The sequence below is a fragment of the Sminthopsis crassicaudata genome, chromosome 3, assembly GCF_048593235.1.
Source record: "Sminthopsis crassicaudata isolate SCR6 chromosome 3, ASM4859323v1, whole genome shotgun sequence".
NCBI lineage: Eukaryota > Metazoa > Chordata > Mammalia > Dasyuromorphia > Dasyuridae > Sminthopsis > Sminthopsis crassicaudata.
In genome coordinates this window covers 26,912,890-26,926,929 of record NC_133619.1, presented here as the reverse complement: position 1 = coordinate 26,926,929, position 14,040 = coordinate 26,912,890, and the positions used below count along the sequence as shown (strand labels likewise).

The 14,040-nt window shown below is 39.3% G+C and overlaps 1 protein-coding gene across 6 annotated transcripts in view; it reads left to right on the top strand.

The window, feature by feature from the left end:
• The window catches only part of MECOM (MDS1 and EVI1 complex locus), a 678,098-nt gene that overhangs the window by 323,819 nt on the left and 340,239 nt on the right, over positions 1-14,040 (top strand). The gene's annotated exons all lie outside the window — the stretch shown is intronic.

Sequence of the window (14,040 nt, the reverse complement as noted above, 5' to 3'; positions counted from 1 at the left end):
ACTTTCCAGTAGTTTTTTTAAATGCCCCAGAAATAACAGGAGGAGATAGTGAACTGAATTAATCACCGTTTTATACCCTTTGGACTTTGCTGATGATCTTTGTTTCAATCATAGGCAACAGGAACCACTTTCCCCTTAATCGTGTGCTGTAGTTTCAATGGATATTCTATTTATTCTTATTTTTTGGCTATTATATGTTCAAGACTACATGGTTTGCTCCTACATTTTGAGGCTTTCTTGGTTTTGCCATTCTTTGAGGCCCTGTGTGAGCCCGTCATGTTTGTGTCCTGTTACGAGTTTTCATAGGAATCCTTTTATCTAGAAGACTTTTAAATAGCAGCTAATGTGTAAAAAAGCAAATAAAACTCATTGAAAAGAGCAATCTATAGAGTCTTAATTTGCAATTTTGGTTCAAGAGGTATGCAGGGTTGTAGCTTGAAACGTCTCCAAATCAACTTCTGAAAGAGAAATTCAGTACAGGGGATTGAGAGAGAGAGAGAGAGAGCCTGGGATGTAAGGTCCTATGTGGGGATATACACTAAGATATTACCTAATAATGGGAGAACCGAAACTAGGAAGACCAGGAAGCCAATCCTTCTAAATAAAAATAAATGCCCTAGTATATCCCCCTTATTTGCCTGCCTTTGTTCTAGCTTTGACAAAGAAAGATCAGATATTGAATGTAAAATGCATAGCCCCCATCTCTTCCCATTTTTATATGAAAGCTAAATCTCTCTGAAATATGGGGGATAGATTGAGAGATTGTTAAAAAAGGAAAATTCTAGACAGCAATGTTATCCGAACCCACTCTCTCCCAGAACCCAACCAAACTTTTTTTTTTCCTTTTGGATTTATTTTCATTTGCCTGTACATTTGGAAAGCTTTTGTGGTTATATTATATGGCCACAATGTTTTCTGGATTATCTAGGCAACATCTGAAAAATCTCAGAGCCATTTCTGAATGGGGGAAAAGGTAAATGCAGAGGAGCATAGCTTTGGGAGGTGTACCTGACCATGAGTACCTGGTATTTCAACTAGACCAAAGTCAGATAAGCTAGATTTATTTTAGTCTGTTCCCTTAATATTTACGATCATTAATAGAATATTGGGTTTGATTTTTAACTAGGAATAAATAAGCAATGCCCGTAGGACTTAATTTTAACTTTTTGTCCCTTTGCTCTGTTTGGACCTTTGTGAAATCCACAATAAATGATCACGGGTGGAATACTGGGAGGGGAAGGAGAGAGACCTGATTAGATTCCCCCATAATTGCAAGTAAGAAATCTTTGTTCTTTTGATCAAAGTTCTAGGAAAGTTATTGTATTTTAGTTGCTCATGTATTGATAAGTAGCTTTTTAAAAAAATCAGTGTAGCATTAAGTAATATGTGAGCGGAATACATTTTGAACCAAATGCGTCTGAACTTCATGTTGTTATTGTTCACCTTTAAATAATGGCCATAAACATCCCAGCAATGAGTAACTCATTAGCCTTTTATTACAAAATCTTAAGAGTCATGCAACCAGTGTGCTCTCTTCAGGATTCTTGAGCAAGCTTAGAATAAACCAGAGAGTTGAGGAGGAAATCAGTTTCAAATTGTGGGGTTGGTGAACTATAGTGAACAAATTGTCTCTCGTTTCTGGAAAGGGGAGAAAAACCCAGAAAGGGAAATTAATTATAAAAAAGTATTCACTCTTCAAAGAAAAGAAACTTTTTCGACTCAAATAGAATATTATATTCTGGAAAGTACATTTGTATTTTTGTCATTTGAAATACAGTTGATGATGCTTGTTGCATGAAGTTCAAAATATCACATTGATTATTCCTATGGAGAAAGCCAATGCCTCTTCTTTCTCCTTCAAGCATTCAACTGATGGTTGATTCAAACTAGTTTAATTTGCCAAATATTCATTACTAATGTGATGTATTGTGTTTGATTCTAGACAAGGTAACTGCAGATACAATAATGAGACAGTTGTTACCTTCAAAGAACTCATACTTTATAGCATCAACTTTCTAGGTCTTGCCACTCACCTGCAAGGCAGTACTTTGTCAGCCTTTGCTCTTTGGATTGTGGTTTCAAGGTACTCTTTGTCAATTCATGATAAGGGGTCTATCCAAGAGTGGGTAAGGGCTTGTTCCTCAATAGAAAATCCTATTATAATCAGAGACTTTTTCATCCAAGTTTCTCACTGCTTCTCTGAAGGCCTCATTCTTAGTGGTCTTTAGGTCTACGTTTCTATCATCAAATCTATATTCATCTGTCTTTTTTCTCTAAAGTCACTTTGTTTATCTGATAGTTTAGATCACGTAAGATGTCACCATCACTTTCAGCATAATATTATGGATAAAAAACGAAGTCTCATTTCTTGGTACTTTTCAGTTTTTTTTGTTTATTTGATTGTTATGATATGAGAAGCATAGCATCATGGGAGTACTGGTTTCCTCTTCCTATTTTCTTTGGTTCTCTCATAAACATGAGGTCTCATTTGAATAAACCATTCTGACTCACAGAAATCTTGTGCTCCAAGTTCATTGGCTGCCACTCACCTCTACACTGACTTCTCTGCTTTCCCAAGAAGCCCTTCTCTTATCTCAGGACTTTTAAGTCCTACAAAGCACCTAGAGGTCCGGTATTAGGAGAAATAAACTGGCTCTGGAGTCAGAAACCTCACTTCTAAGTACCTACTGCCTGGGTGATTTGGGGCAAGTCACTTAACTTTCCTGAGAATGTTTTCTCATTTGTAAAATGAGGAGAGTTGTATGAGATGGCTTCAAAGTACATCCATGCGTTATCTCAAATGATGCTCACAAAAAACACTATAAATAGGTAGAAAGCTGTAACTAGGTGGAACAATGGGGCTTTGTTCTAGGGTGGATGTGTAGGGCACAGCAGCTCTTATAATCATTAAGCAATGTATAACCAATAGAACTTGACAGCTAGTTAGCAAGAATAACTAGTCACAAAGGAAGATAGTATAAGATGGGGTAGGTTCCTCCCTTATATCTCCCAACCTTAATTTAACATGTTTCATGCCTCCTGCTCTGAATGCAGGTTGTGGTACAAAACTCTGGGTAGGTTTATTGTTATAATCCCAGTTTGTAGATGGGAAAACTGAGGATCAGACAGGCTAAATCATATATCCAGGATCATGCTAAGCATTAAGACAGGAGTAAACGCAGGTCTTCCTAAGTCAGTGTCTCTATTCAGGGTGTCCTCTCCTACCTTCCATATCAGAAAAAGGCAAAAGGGATGGCCTTTCCGAGTTGTGGGCATTGTGGATGGGGGCAGCGCCAAAGTCACACAAAGTCACCTTTTAGGGGGTGCTCTCGATTTTTGTCCTTGTTCTCGTGATGGAGAGATGAATTAAAGCGTGAAAAGGATTTTTTGAGATGGCTGGATGTGGGTCAGGATATGGGTGATGGGGATGAGAAGCCATCAATCTGAACCTGCTCTCCTTCTAACATTATCTAATGACATAGTAGTTGGATCAAATACAAATCAAACCCAGGGTCACTGAACTGGACTAAAGGTGACCTCTTTGGTCATTTATCACTCTTCCCTCCCTCCCTCCCACCAATCTATTTGCCAGAAGCAGTTGTCCCTGGGATGGTGTCGTCCCAAAGGTGGTTTGAAAAACCACCTTCATTCTTAATCATCGAAGGAAAAGAGCATTTAAAGGATATCCATAAGGCCTTGGCAAAACCACCAAAGCTGATTTTGGAGTACTGAACCTGGGTTCAAATCTCAACTCTTCTACTTATCAGGACTTCCCCCAACTCCCAGTCCATCTTCTTGTTTCTGAGCCTTTCTTAGAATTGTGTCTCCCTTGAATTATATGTTTAGAAGTAGCATGAATCAGTCAATCAACTACCACCCCCCGCCCTGCCCAGGAACTGTAGGTACAAAGACAAAAAAAAAAAAAAATCTAGCTTTCAAGAAGTTTATATTAAATCAAAAAGCTCGCATTAAAGGATTGTAAATTTCATATCTTTCTATTAATTTGTAAGAGAAAAAATATGGACAAATTGTTCGAATACCTAGTACTTTTAAGGTCTACAAAGCATTTTAATTATGATCTCACAACAACTCTGTAGGGTACTAAAATTAATCCATTTATAGAAGCCAATAAGTGAAGACTAGGGAGTGTTTGAGGCAAGATTTGTACTCAGGTTTTTCTCTGTTATTTGATCCCCACAATCTTGTGAACTAAGGGTGCTCATCATCCCCATTTTAGAAATGAGAAAATTCAGGCTGACAGTAAGTGGTTAACTGACTTGTCTAGGATCACGCTACTATCAAGTATCTAGGGCAGGAATTGAACACAGGTCTCTCTGCCTCCACGTCCATCTGGGTTCTCTTTGCCACCTAGCTGTGTGAAAAGGTAGAAGATGTTTTTGATACATAAAATTTTTAAATATTTAATAAAGTATATATTGTTAATATTAATATACTATTAATTAATAATATTAACATGTTGTTATAGTATATTAATTATATTATATAATGAATATTTAATAAAATAACATATCTCTGTAGTACTTCAAATATATTTAAAAGTATTTTACATAGTTCTCCATATTATTTTAGATATAATCTTATATATATATATACATATCTCTAATTATTATTTTGCTTTTTTCTCAGTGCACTGAAACAATTCAATCTTGAGGTATCATATCTCAAAGAACTGTTGTGTATTATATCTTTTTTTTTTTTAATTTACAGAAATAGCTCATTTTTTTGTGTGGTCTGATCCTAAGTCTTTTGGCCTAACCATACTTAAAACAGAGAAGGTGAAAATGTGGTTTTAAAAAAAATACTATCTCCCATAAAGACCCCCCCCCCAATCCCCCAAAAGGAGAAAGAGGTTGAAAGTTGAGTGACATGGATTCGTCTGGGGTCATGAGGAAGAAAGAACTGCCCTAGTGAAATTTAGTTCAGGGTTTTTTTGCCATCTAACAAAATATCTTCCTTGTGGGGCACGGTAGTAGTCCTCCAGTATCTCACTGGAGGAGGTCTGGTTTGGGCCATAAAATGTTTTTCTTGAATGGGCCCTTGTTACAGAGGAAAATGTTGTGTTCATTACTGGAGGGGCGGCTACACTTGGGTGATTTTGATACATGTGTTCTGGGAACTTTCCAAATCAGAAGTGTAGTTGTCCGTTGGTGCCCCTAGGTAACTATTTCTGAGTGATTTCCTTCCAAATGAGAGAGAGGACCACTCAATGACAACATGCCTTTTAATCAAGCAGTTAAGGAAGAGGAACATAACTCTTTATAATGTCCACTGACCCTCAAAAATTAAGTAGATACAGAGATTTTTTTTATTAATATGGGAATTTAAAGTTGGAAAATTTACTTTGGGAGTAATGATAAATATTGAGAAAATGTCCCTAGAGGCAGTGTGGCTTGGTAACTTGGGCACCAGTTAAGGCTATGATTTGCTTCTTACTTGGGCTCAGTACCAGAGAACTTGTGAGAGCAGGTGTCAGAAGTTTGGCACCGGGTTCTGGTAGGGAAGAGATTGAGGTTTGGAGTCAGGAAGAGCTGAATTTCAATCCTCCTTTGGCATTAGGGATCAGAGCTAGAGGTAGAGAGAACTTCAATAATATATATACATATATATATATAATATATATATATGTATATATATGTATATATATATATTCAACTTCCTCTTTGTATGAGTGAGGAAACTGAGGCTGAGAGGGGTTAAGAGATTTATTCAGCATCATCCAGATGTATAGAAATAGTATTTAAACTCAGGATTGCCAGTCCCAATCTTGGCCCTTAAACTTATTGTGTGACTGTGTGTGGGAAAAGTACCTCATTCTTTCTTTGCCTCGGTTTTCTCATATAAATAGAGGGAACGATAATGTAACTTGTACCCACCTCAAAGGTTTGTTATGAGTCTCAAAATAAGATGATCTGAGTGTTTTGTAAATAAATATCAGTTATCATTATTAATGTAAATGAATGAAAAGGTGTGCTCTCTCCAATTGCTGTGAACTAGCTTGTTGCCTTTTCCAAGATATTTCCTACAATGAGTTAGTAAGAGCCTCCCTTACTTTCTCCTTTTGCTCTGACAATATCACCAGTGAATGAGAAACTGGGACTCCAGGTTGAGTGAATCACCCATGGTCCCACAACCCGTAAGTGTCAGAGGAAGGGTTCCAACTCAGGTCCCTCTAGGTTCCAAGAGCAAAATCCTTTCCAAGGAGGTTGGGGGAGATACTCATGCTCTTGCCTTTGGTTAATATATTATTGTTGTTCAGCCATTTTTTTCAGTCATCTGACTCTTTGTGATCCCATTTGGGAAATTTTTTTGGCAAAGATAATGGAGTGGGTTGCCCATTTCCTTCTCTAGCTTACTTTTCAAATGAGGTTAACGAGTTGAAGTGACTTGTCCAGGATCACACAGCTAGAGCCAGCACTCTATCCACTGTGTCACCTAGCTGCCCCTAGTTGATATAGACCCCCTCTATTACCCCTTTCCTTCAGAATTTCACAGTTTTGGGTGGGAGATTGGCTAGATGGCCTAAGAGCTCTTTCCAGCTCATTCTGGTTGAGGTTAGCCAACGTGGTGGCCACCGGTCTTGACCAGTCGGGTCGAAACCTCTTCCTCATAATGGCATTGTGTGGAGCCTTAGCCCATGAATTCCTCCCTGGGTGGTTGGAGCTTTTGTCATTTGCACAAAAACATCTGATGGAGGTCTTTTTCTTTGATACCTCCAATGACCTTCCCAGGTTTCCCAGGTGCACACAACAATAGAGCCGGGCTTGGTTGGCAGCCACAGGTATTGGTGATCTGTTTTCCTTTTCGTCATTGTTAGGATTCCTGTAGGCAAGAACTCTGAGCTGTGGTTAAATGTGAAGAGCCACGTGATGCTCAGATCATACTTCTCACCTGGCACACAATCCAGTGGCCCCGGGAGAGATAGCCCTTGTGGATTGGGCAAAAAGGAGTCTGAGCTTTCAGCTTCTGGGAAGCCCTGCCCTCAGGCAAGACTCTGCCTAACCAGGGAATGAGAATAATGCCATCTTAAAAGAGGGGAGAGAAGTGTTCCCTTACACACACCTGGTCTACAGGTAGGAGCAGGTTAGATGCCCCTACCAGTCAGGCTTGCCTGTATTCTTCTAGTTAAAGAGATAGAGGAAATCCTACAGTCAGCTGAACTTGCTTTTTAGGTGAAAAGGAAAGGTACTTTTACTTAGTCAAATAATCAACAAATCAACAGGCATTTATTAAATGCTTACTGCATTCAAAGTAGAGTGAGTTAAATAAATAGCAAGGATTGCAAAGATCAAACAAACAAAAAAAAACAAACAAAGAAATAAATAAATGGATGAATGAATGAATGAACGAATGAATAAATAAAACTTCCAGTGTTTCAGGGGCTTCCATGAGTACACAGCTTTGCCCATCTGATTCTGGAGGAGTCCCATGAACTTCCTAAATGTGCTCCCCTGAGCAGATCTCAGTGCTCCAGAGGGGACCGAAGCTAAGAAATGCAGATGTTCAAATGAGTGTCTGTGAATTGACTGGCAGAGCCCTTCTGTCTTCGGGAGTGCCAGATGGAGGGCATCGATGGCAAATCTCAGGCCTGTGATTTCAGAGACACGGGGAAAAGTGTATGTCCACAGCTGCTGTTACAGTCACTGGAGAGGCAAGGGGTTGCCTGCACTGCCTAGCCCCCCCCGCCTTCATTATTCCCCCTTCCCTTCCCTCCTCATACAGCCCTGAGGCTCCATGTTCCTCCAAGGTTCAGGCCAAGCCTTTCCTTCTGTGTCCCCTCCACTGCTCCTGCTTCCACCCCCAAGGCTTTTCTGTTTTGTATGCATCTAGACACGTGTTTTATATGTGCCTATATGATGCTTTCTTGTTGGAATGGAAGATCCTTGAGGACTGAGTGATTTGGATTTTTCTCTAGGATCACTTTATGACAGATACACGGAGGGACTTGTCCAAGCTCATATAAGTAACTCCCACTAAGGGCAGGATTTGAATCCCTCTTTCCCTTCCCTCGATTGGAGAGGACTTTAGTAATCTGACAGGTTTCTTGGCGGACTTCTCAAGAGCATTGACTTCTAAAATGCAGACAAAAGAGGGTTTGGCTTTCTTCCCCTAGTGCTCCCATTTCTTCAGTCCTGTAGTGACTCTGTGAAGCACTCACTTTTGGCCGAATGTAAGAATCATCATGCACTGAGTGACATGAGGCCGTGTGTTATCATAGCAAGGGGAAGCTACAAATCACGAAACTTAAAAAAAAAAAAGTATAGTCTAAGACCCAGCTTCTTAAACTGTGGGTCATGACCCCACATGAGCTCTCATAATGAATGTGAGGGCCATGAAATATGATTTATTCTCCATAAATGTTTGATTTGTATACCTATTTTACATTCTTATATACTCAGGGTCACGGAAAAAATTCTTGGGTGAAAAGGGGTTGTGAATGGAAAAAGTTGAAGAAACCCAGGTCTAAGGCATCTATGGAACATGTGGCAGATGAAGGTTCCCCTATTCACAGCCTAAAAGTTTCTAGAATAGATATTCATGGGCTTTACAGGCAGTAGCTACAGTGGGTTGAATGTTAAGTTATCAAAATAAAGAGAGGCTAGAAATGAAATGATGTGTTAAATGAAGCCGTATAGCTGCTCTGATCTTTCATAGGGGCGAGATTTATCTTTAGCGTTGCTTCCTTTTCCAATTTTTCATCACAGCATCTCTAGGGAAGTCGCTCCCCCTTCAGAACCTGGAAAGAAACCCAGGAACTTAGAGTGGGCACCGGTGAGCACCGAGCCCTGAACCTCGTTTCTGGCTCTTGATGAGAATCCTTCCTAATAGCCAAGCTGTTGCTCCCCTGTTAAAAGAGGAGATGGGCTAAAAATAGCTTGGCTTGCCAGGCGGATGATTCCCCAAAAAGAAAAGAATGCTCATTATGTTTAATAAGAGAAATGACAAGCCATCATCATTCTTTCCATTAAGTAAATATGTTAGAAAAATTTATTATGAAATGACACGTCAGGCTAGCTAGGATCTGAGATGACATCCTTGCATTAAATACGGTAGGTGCCATTAAGGGAACCAGTCAATATGTCACAGAGGCCCGGCCTGTAAAAATTAAATTGATTTGGTAAATGTAAGTAAGATAGATCTGTTTGCTTTCATCATCAATTTTGAGTGGGTGAACAGGTGATGTCACCAACCTGGGAGCGATAAAGATGCAGGACCATCTGGAAAGGCAGGTGATGAATGGGCCACTGCTTTTGGGTAGTGACAGTACAGTGGTGCTTTGTCACTTGGGATGCAGTACTTAATAACTTTTCAATACCATCATAATAAATTTCCCTGCCTTATTAATATAGAAATGGTGAGTTATGAGCATGATGGCTCGTGTAAATAACCAGAGATGCAGCTGTCAGGAACTGATTGTTTGGGCATGTTTCTTTAAGCAACACAGTTGACTCGTGGTAATCAACCTATGTCTCCACCAACAGAGTTTATTGCTCTTGTCAAAAGAAAAAGTCATATTATTCAAAATTATATGAAGTCATAATAAACAAGTTTAATATATTATCAGACTTTTCCTATAAGTTTCCAAACATGGGGCCATGAATCATTTTTAATAATGCCTTTTCATGTAAAATAATGTCCTTATGCAGTAATAATGGTCTTTCCTAACTATTAACAAAACAGTCAACTTCTTTGTGTGTGTTTTAAAAGGTATTTTTATTTGTACTTTTCAATCACGGGAGCCGTGTGGAATGGAACCCGTTTGGAAATAAAGAGCTCAGGCATGTTCATGAGAGCATTTCATTAAGGGGCTCAAAAGTTGCTGAGCTCTGGCTGTGTCACACGTTTCCATTTTAATTGAACAGATGTACTTGAGAGTAAGCCATGACAAAAGAAATGCAAGCAAAATTATAAACATGTGTCATGAAGAAGTGGGCAGGAAGGAGACTCCAAAGGGCATCTGGGTGCGTTTTTTGAAAGCCCGAGCCTGCTGCGTGACTTTGTCACTGATGTCTCCGGCTTGATGAGGAGAGACAAAATATGTAGATGGGTGTAAGCTGAAGATGAATTACTAGATCAATCACTTAGCACCGTCCGGAGTATTTGCTCTATTGTGTTGGGGGAAAAACAATTTCTAGGGATGCTGTCCATATTTTTATCAAGGGGCAGGACTATTGAAAGCTTCCTCTCCCTTAACACGGGGACCTTTCTGCTTCTCCCTCTCTACCCTCGGCTGGCGGCGATGATTTTAAATTCCAGTTTTATCCCTCGGACTGCAGTCTTGTGAATGTCTCTGTGGTGAACCCACCTCTCCACCATTTTGATGACTGCTGAAAAGAGAGCCAGTAGTCTATTAACAGGCAATAAAGTTCAGGAAACTCAAGACGAGTTTCTTGGGTCAGAGGTGAAAATTACATACTAAATGAAACAAAGGTGTGCCTTGATGCCTCCAGAAGCCCTGACGGAAAAGAAAGAGCACATGGTGTTTGAAGGAGGACCGTCTGGTGAGAGGGAAAGAAATCATTGTCTCCATGTTGGCAGAGAGAGAGAAATGGTCTGACTGCAAAGATGGAGACTTTGGAAGAGAGGGCGTCAATGGAGAAATTACGTGATTAGATTTCTCGTTGGATTCAACAAACGCCCTCCTCATGGCTATTGAGCCTCACTGCATTTCCTCTCAAGTTCAGAAGCCCTCTGAGCTTCTCAGATAATGGCTACTTGTCAGAGGCTTCTAGGACTCAACTTCATTGGAAATAAAAAATGGGGAGGGGGCAGGGAGGAGGAAGAAAGTTGGCTAATAAAGTATTTCCACCCCAGAGAATATTAATGGGAAGTTTTATTGATGTGAGTGCCATAATATTTCCAACTGAACAGTAGGTGGCAAACACTGTAGTGGAGAAAAGAAAAAGGCTTTAATCTCACCCATTTCATTGGGTTTCATGAACTTCCCAAAATGTCATCGATACACAGAGCACTAATTAAAAAAAAAAAAAATTAGAAAGAGTCAACGGTTTTGAAAAGTGCGAATTTAATGAAAGGGTAGCAGAAGGATTCCACAGAACTAGTAACCAAAAGTCTAATTGTTTCTTCAGGTAAAGTGCTTGTGGAACGGTGTGGCCCTCAGTATAAAGGGGCTCTTGTGTACCGTGAGGAAAACCTCACTGTTATTCTTGGTCTCCATGAGATGAAGCGCATTAGTGATCTCCACACGGCACCCGGACGCCTGATTCTCCCTTGGTGAGCTGGTCTGGGTCTTTGTTGAGGCTGTCACTGTTGTTCTTTCAACTGCCCAGTCATATCAGGAGCCACAGAGTCTCCTTGCAAATAAGTTTTCATGCCGCCATGTTCTCCTTCAATCCTCACTGCCTTCCACCCCCCCATCTCTAAGACAATCTGGCCATTCATCAAGCACAGAACTCTTGTTTTCATCTCTGTCTTACCTCTGGCATTTGGCATCCGAGAGAAGCCTTTCCCTCTTGCCCACTCTCCCCCTCTCTTTATCCCATTGGAAGCACCACGCAAAGCATGCTTGTCTCCTTGGACTGTGTCTCAGCTTTCATGGACTGGAATGAAAAGCCACCTTTACAAAAAGGGGAGAGTGAGTTCATGGACTGAACTAAGTTTTTGTTTCTGGGGACAACAAACAGAAGCATGGTTGGTCCAGAGTTCACTTCTCCAATTGTAGAGTTGAGTAGAAGAGCAAAAGTATTATTTGTACGAAAGAATGACCCATTCCCTCTGTCACTCTCCTTGGGGATATCACTCTCCTAGGAAAAGTCCCCAATTTCTTGGATAAGGCAGCATGGGACATTGGATTTTAAGTTACAGAAGCTGGTTTTCCAATTCCGCTCTGCTATGGGGTGAATTTGGGCAAGTCACTACAGTTCCCTGAAGTTGTTTTTCTTTTCTTTTCTTTTCTTTCTTTCTTTCTTTCTTTCTTTCTTTCTTTCTTTCTTTCTTTCTTTCTTTCTTTCTTTTTTTTTTTTTTTGTGAAAATGAAGGGGTTAAATCAGATGCTTTCTAAAGTTCTCTGCATTTCTAAATCCTCTGAAAGTCTTAGAGCTTACTATTGATAACTGAAGACCAGATTGCCCAAATCAAATGATATGGAAATCCTGATTTTTAATTTTTTTTTTTTTAGAATATCCTAGTAGATGTAGAAATTAGAGTTTTCTAGAATATGGAAAATGGAAGTTTCCTAGGGCCTGGATCTAAATCAGAAAAGGGTTTTGAAGAAATAAAAATGACCTGATGCAAATAGTACAGGTAGGGACATTCTTTTTCCCTTGGGGAATTAATAACTGTGTTCCTTCAGTTAGTTCCTTCAGTTATTTTAGTCTGTAAAATTGAGTGCTAACATGTTTCTACCATTTGTGTACAACATAAGCAACCACAAATCTGCAATATTCAAAACTGGTGATTATTCACTTAGGCAAAACACATCATATCTGAAGATCTCTCCTGTGGGTTGGGCTCCCATTGACAATAATGGAACTCGACTAACAAAGCTAACTGGTAGCTGGAATGAGATGTCCGGTAGGATTAGTTTTTAAATTGGGAATGGGCATCAAACATGAGATAAATGGGAATTGATTTTAACATACAATTTCCAAGTCCTTCACGACTTGCACAGCATAGAACTTTTCCTTGGAAGGAATTAGAAAGCCCATTTAGACCAATTCCACAAGCATTTATTTAGTCCAATCAATCCAAAATATCTACATTCAAATGAAGACAGAACAAAAAATAGCTTCTGCCTTTCAGGGAGCCTACCTTCTCTATAGTTAGAAATGTTGTTGAAATGTATTGAAATAATATGTAACTGTACATGGTTATGATGTGTAATGAGAATGAATGAAGAAAGGAAGATATTTGAGAAAGGAGGGTGATGGATGAAACATTTTTCAGGATTCAAATTGTACTTTTGTCTGATTCCATATTGAGTATTGCCTCGTCTTTAGAAGGATGATGAGTTGATAAGCTATAGTGTCCAAAAGAAAGCAACCAAGATGATGAAAAGGTCATATTCATGTCACATAGAGACTCATGGAAAGAGCTAGAGTTGATTAATTTGGGGAAGAGACTTTGGGGGTGATGTAATTAAGTGTTGTCAAGTGTTTGAAAGGTTGATATCTGGAAGGAGTAGGTTTGGCCCAATAGGGAAAAACCCAGAACCGTGGACAGAAGTAGCAGAAAGGCAAAATTAAATCTCAAGTAAGGAAAACATGTTGCTTACAATCAGACTAGGGATTCTTAACTTAAGAACTTGTCTTTTAAAATATTTTAATTTAATTGGTTTCCTCTTTAATCTTATTTTACTTGTTTTAAAATATAAGATTTGATATGTTATTAAATATTTTTATTATTGTTGTTATGTTATTATTAAAAAATAACACAATGCTATCTAAGGCAGGGTCTCTAGGACTCAGGAGACTGCCATAGGGGTCTATGACACAACAAAGAGTAAGAACTCCCCTGAATTAGAAATCTCCAGAAGTAACATGGGCTGCCCCAATGGGATGCCACCTCATTGGAAATGTCCAAGCCAATAATGGTTGATCACCTGATTACTTCTATATGCCATTGGACATGTTTGAGTAAATAACCACTGAGTTTCCTTATAACTCTGCAATTCTCTGATTCTATGAAATATATTGGCTTAGTGAGAACACCCCATAAAGAGATATGCCATAGAAATGCCAAGGAAGTTTAGAACAGAAATCATTAGTCAGAAATAACATTAAGGCCATTTGGAAAACCTGGCTGTAATTGTTAGTTTGAAATGTAGTCACTAATTTTCTTTGTGTTTCACTAGATCTTGAGGTCTCTAATTGGAGTCCAAGTGACCTTAGAAATCAGGTGCAGAGTGACTAAGAGGTGACTTTGGACCCTGGTTTACTCTCCATAAAATAGTTCTGTTTTCACTCTACTAGGCTGCCTCAGTTTCTCCTTTGTAACAAAAATAACAATAGGCAATCATTTGTGAATTTTGAGATTCTAGGGAGCAAATGTCAACATGTCACT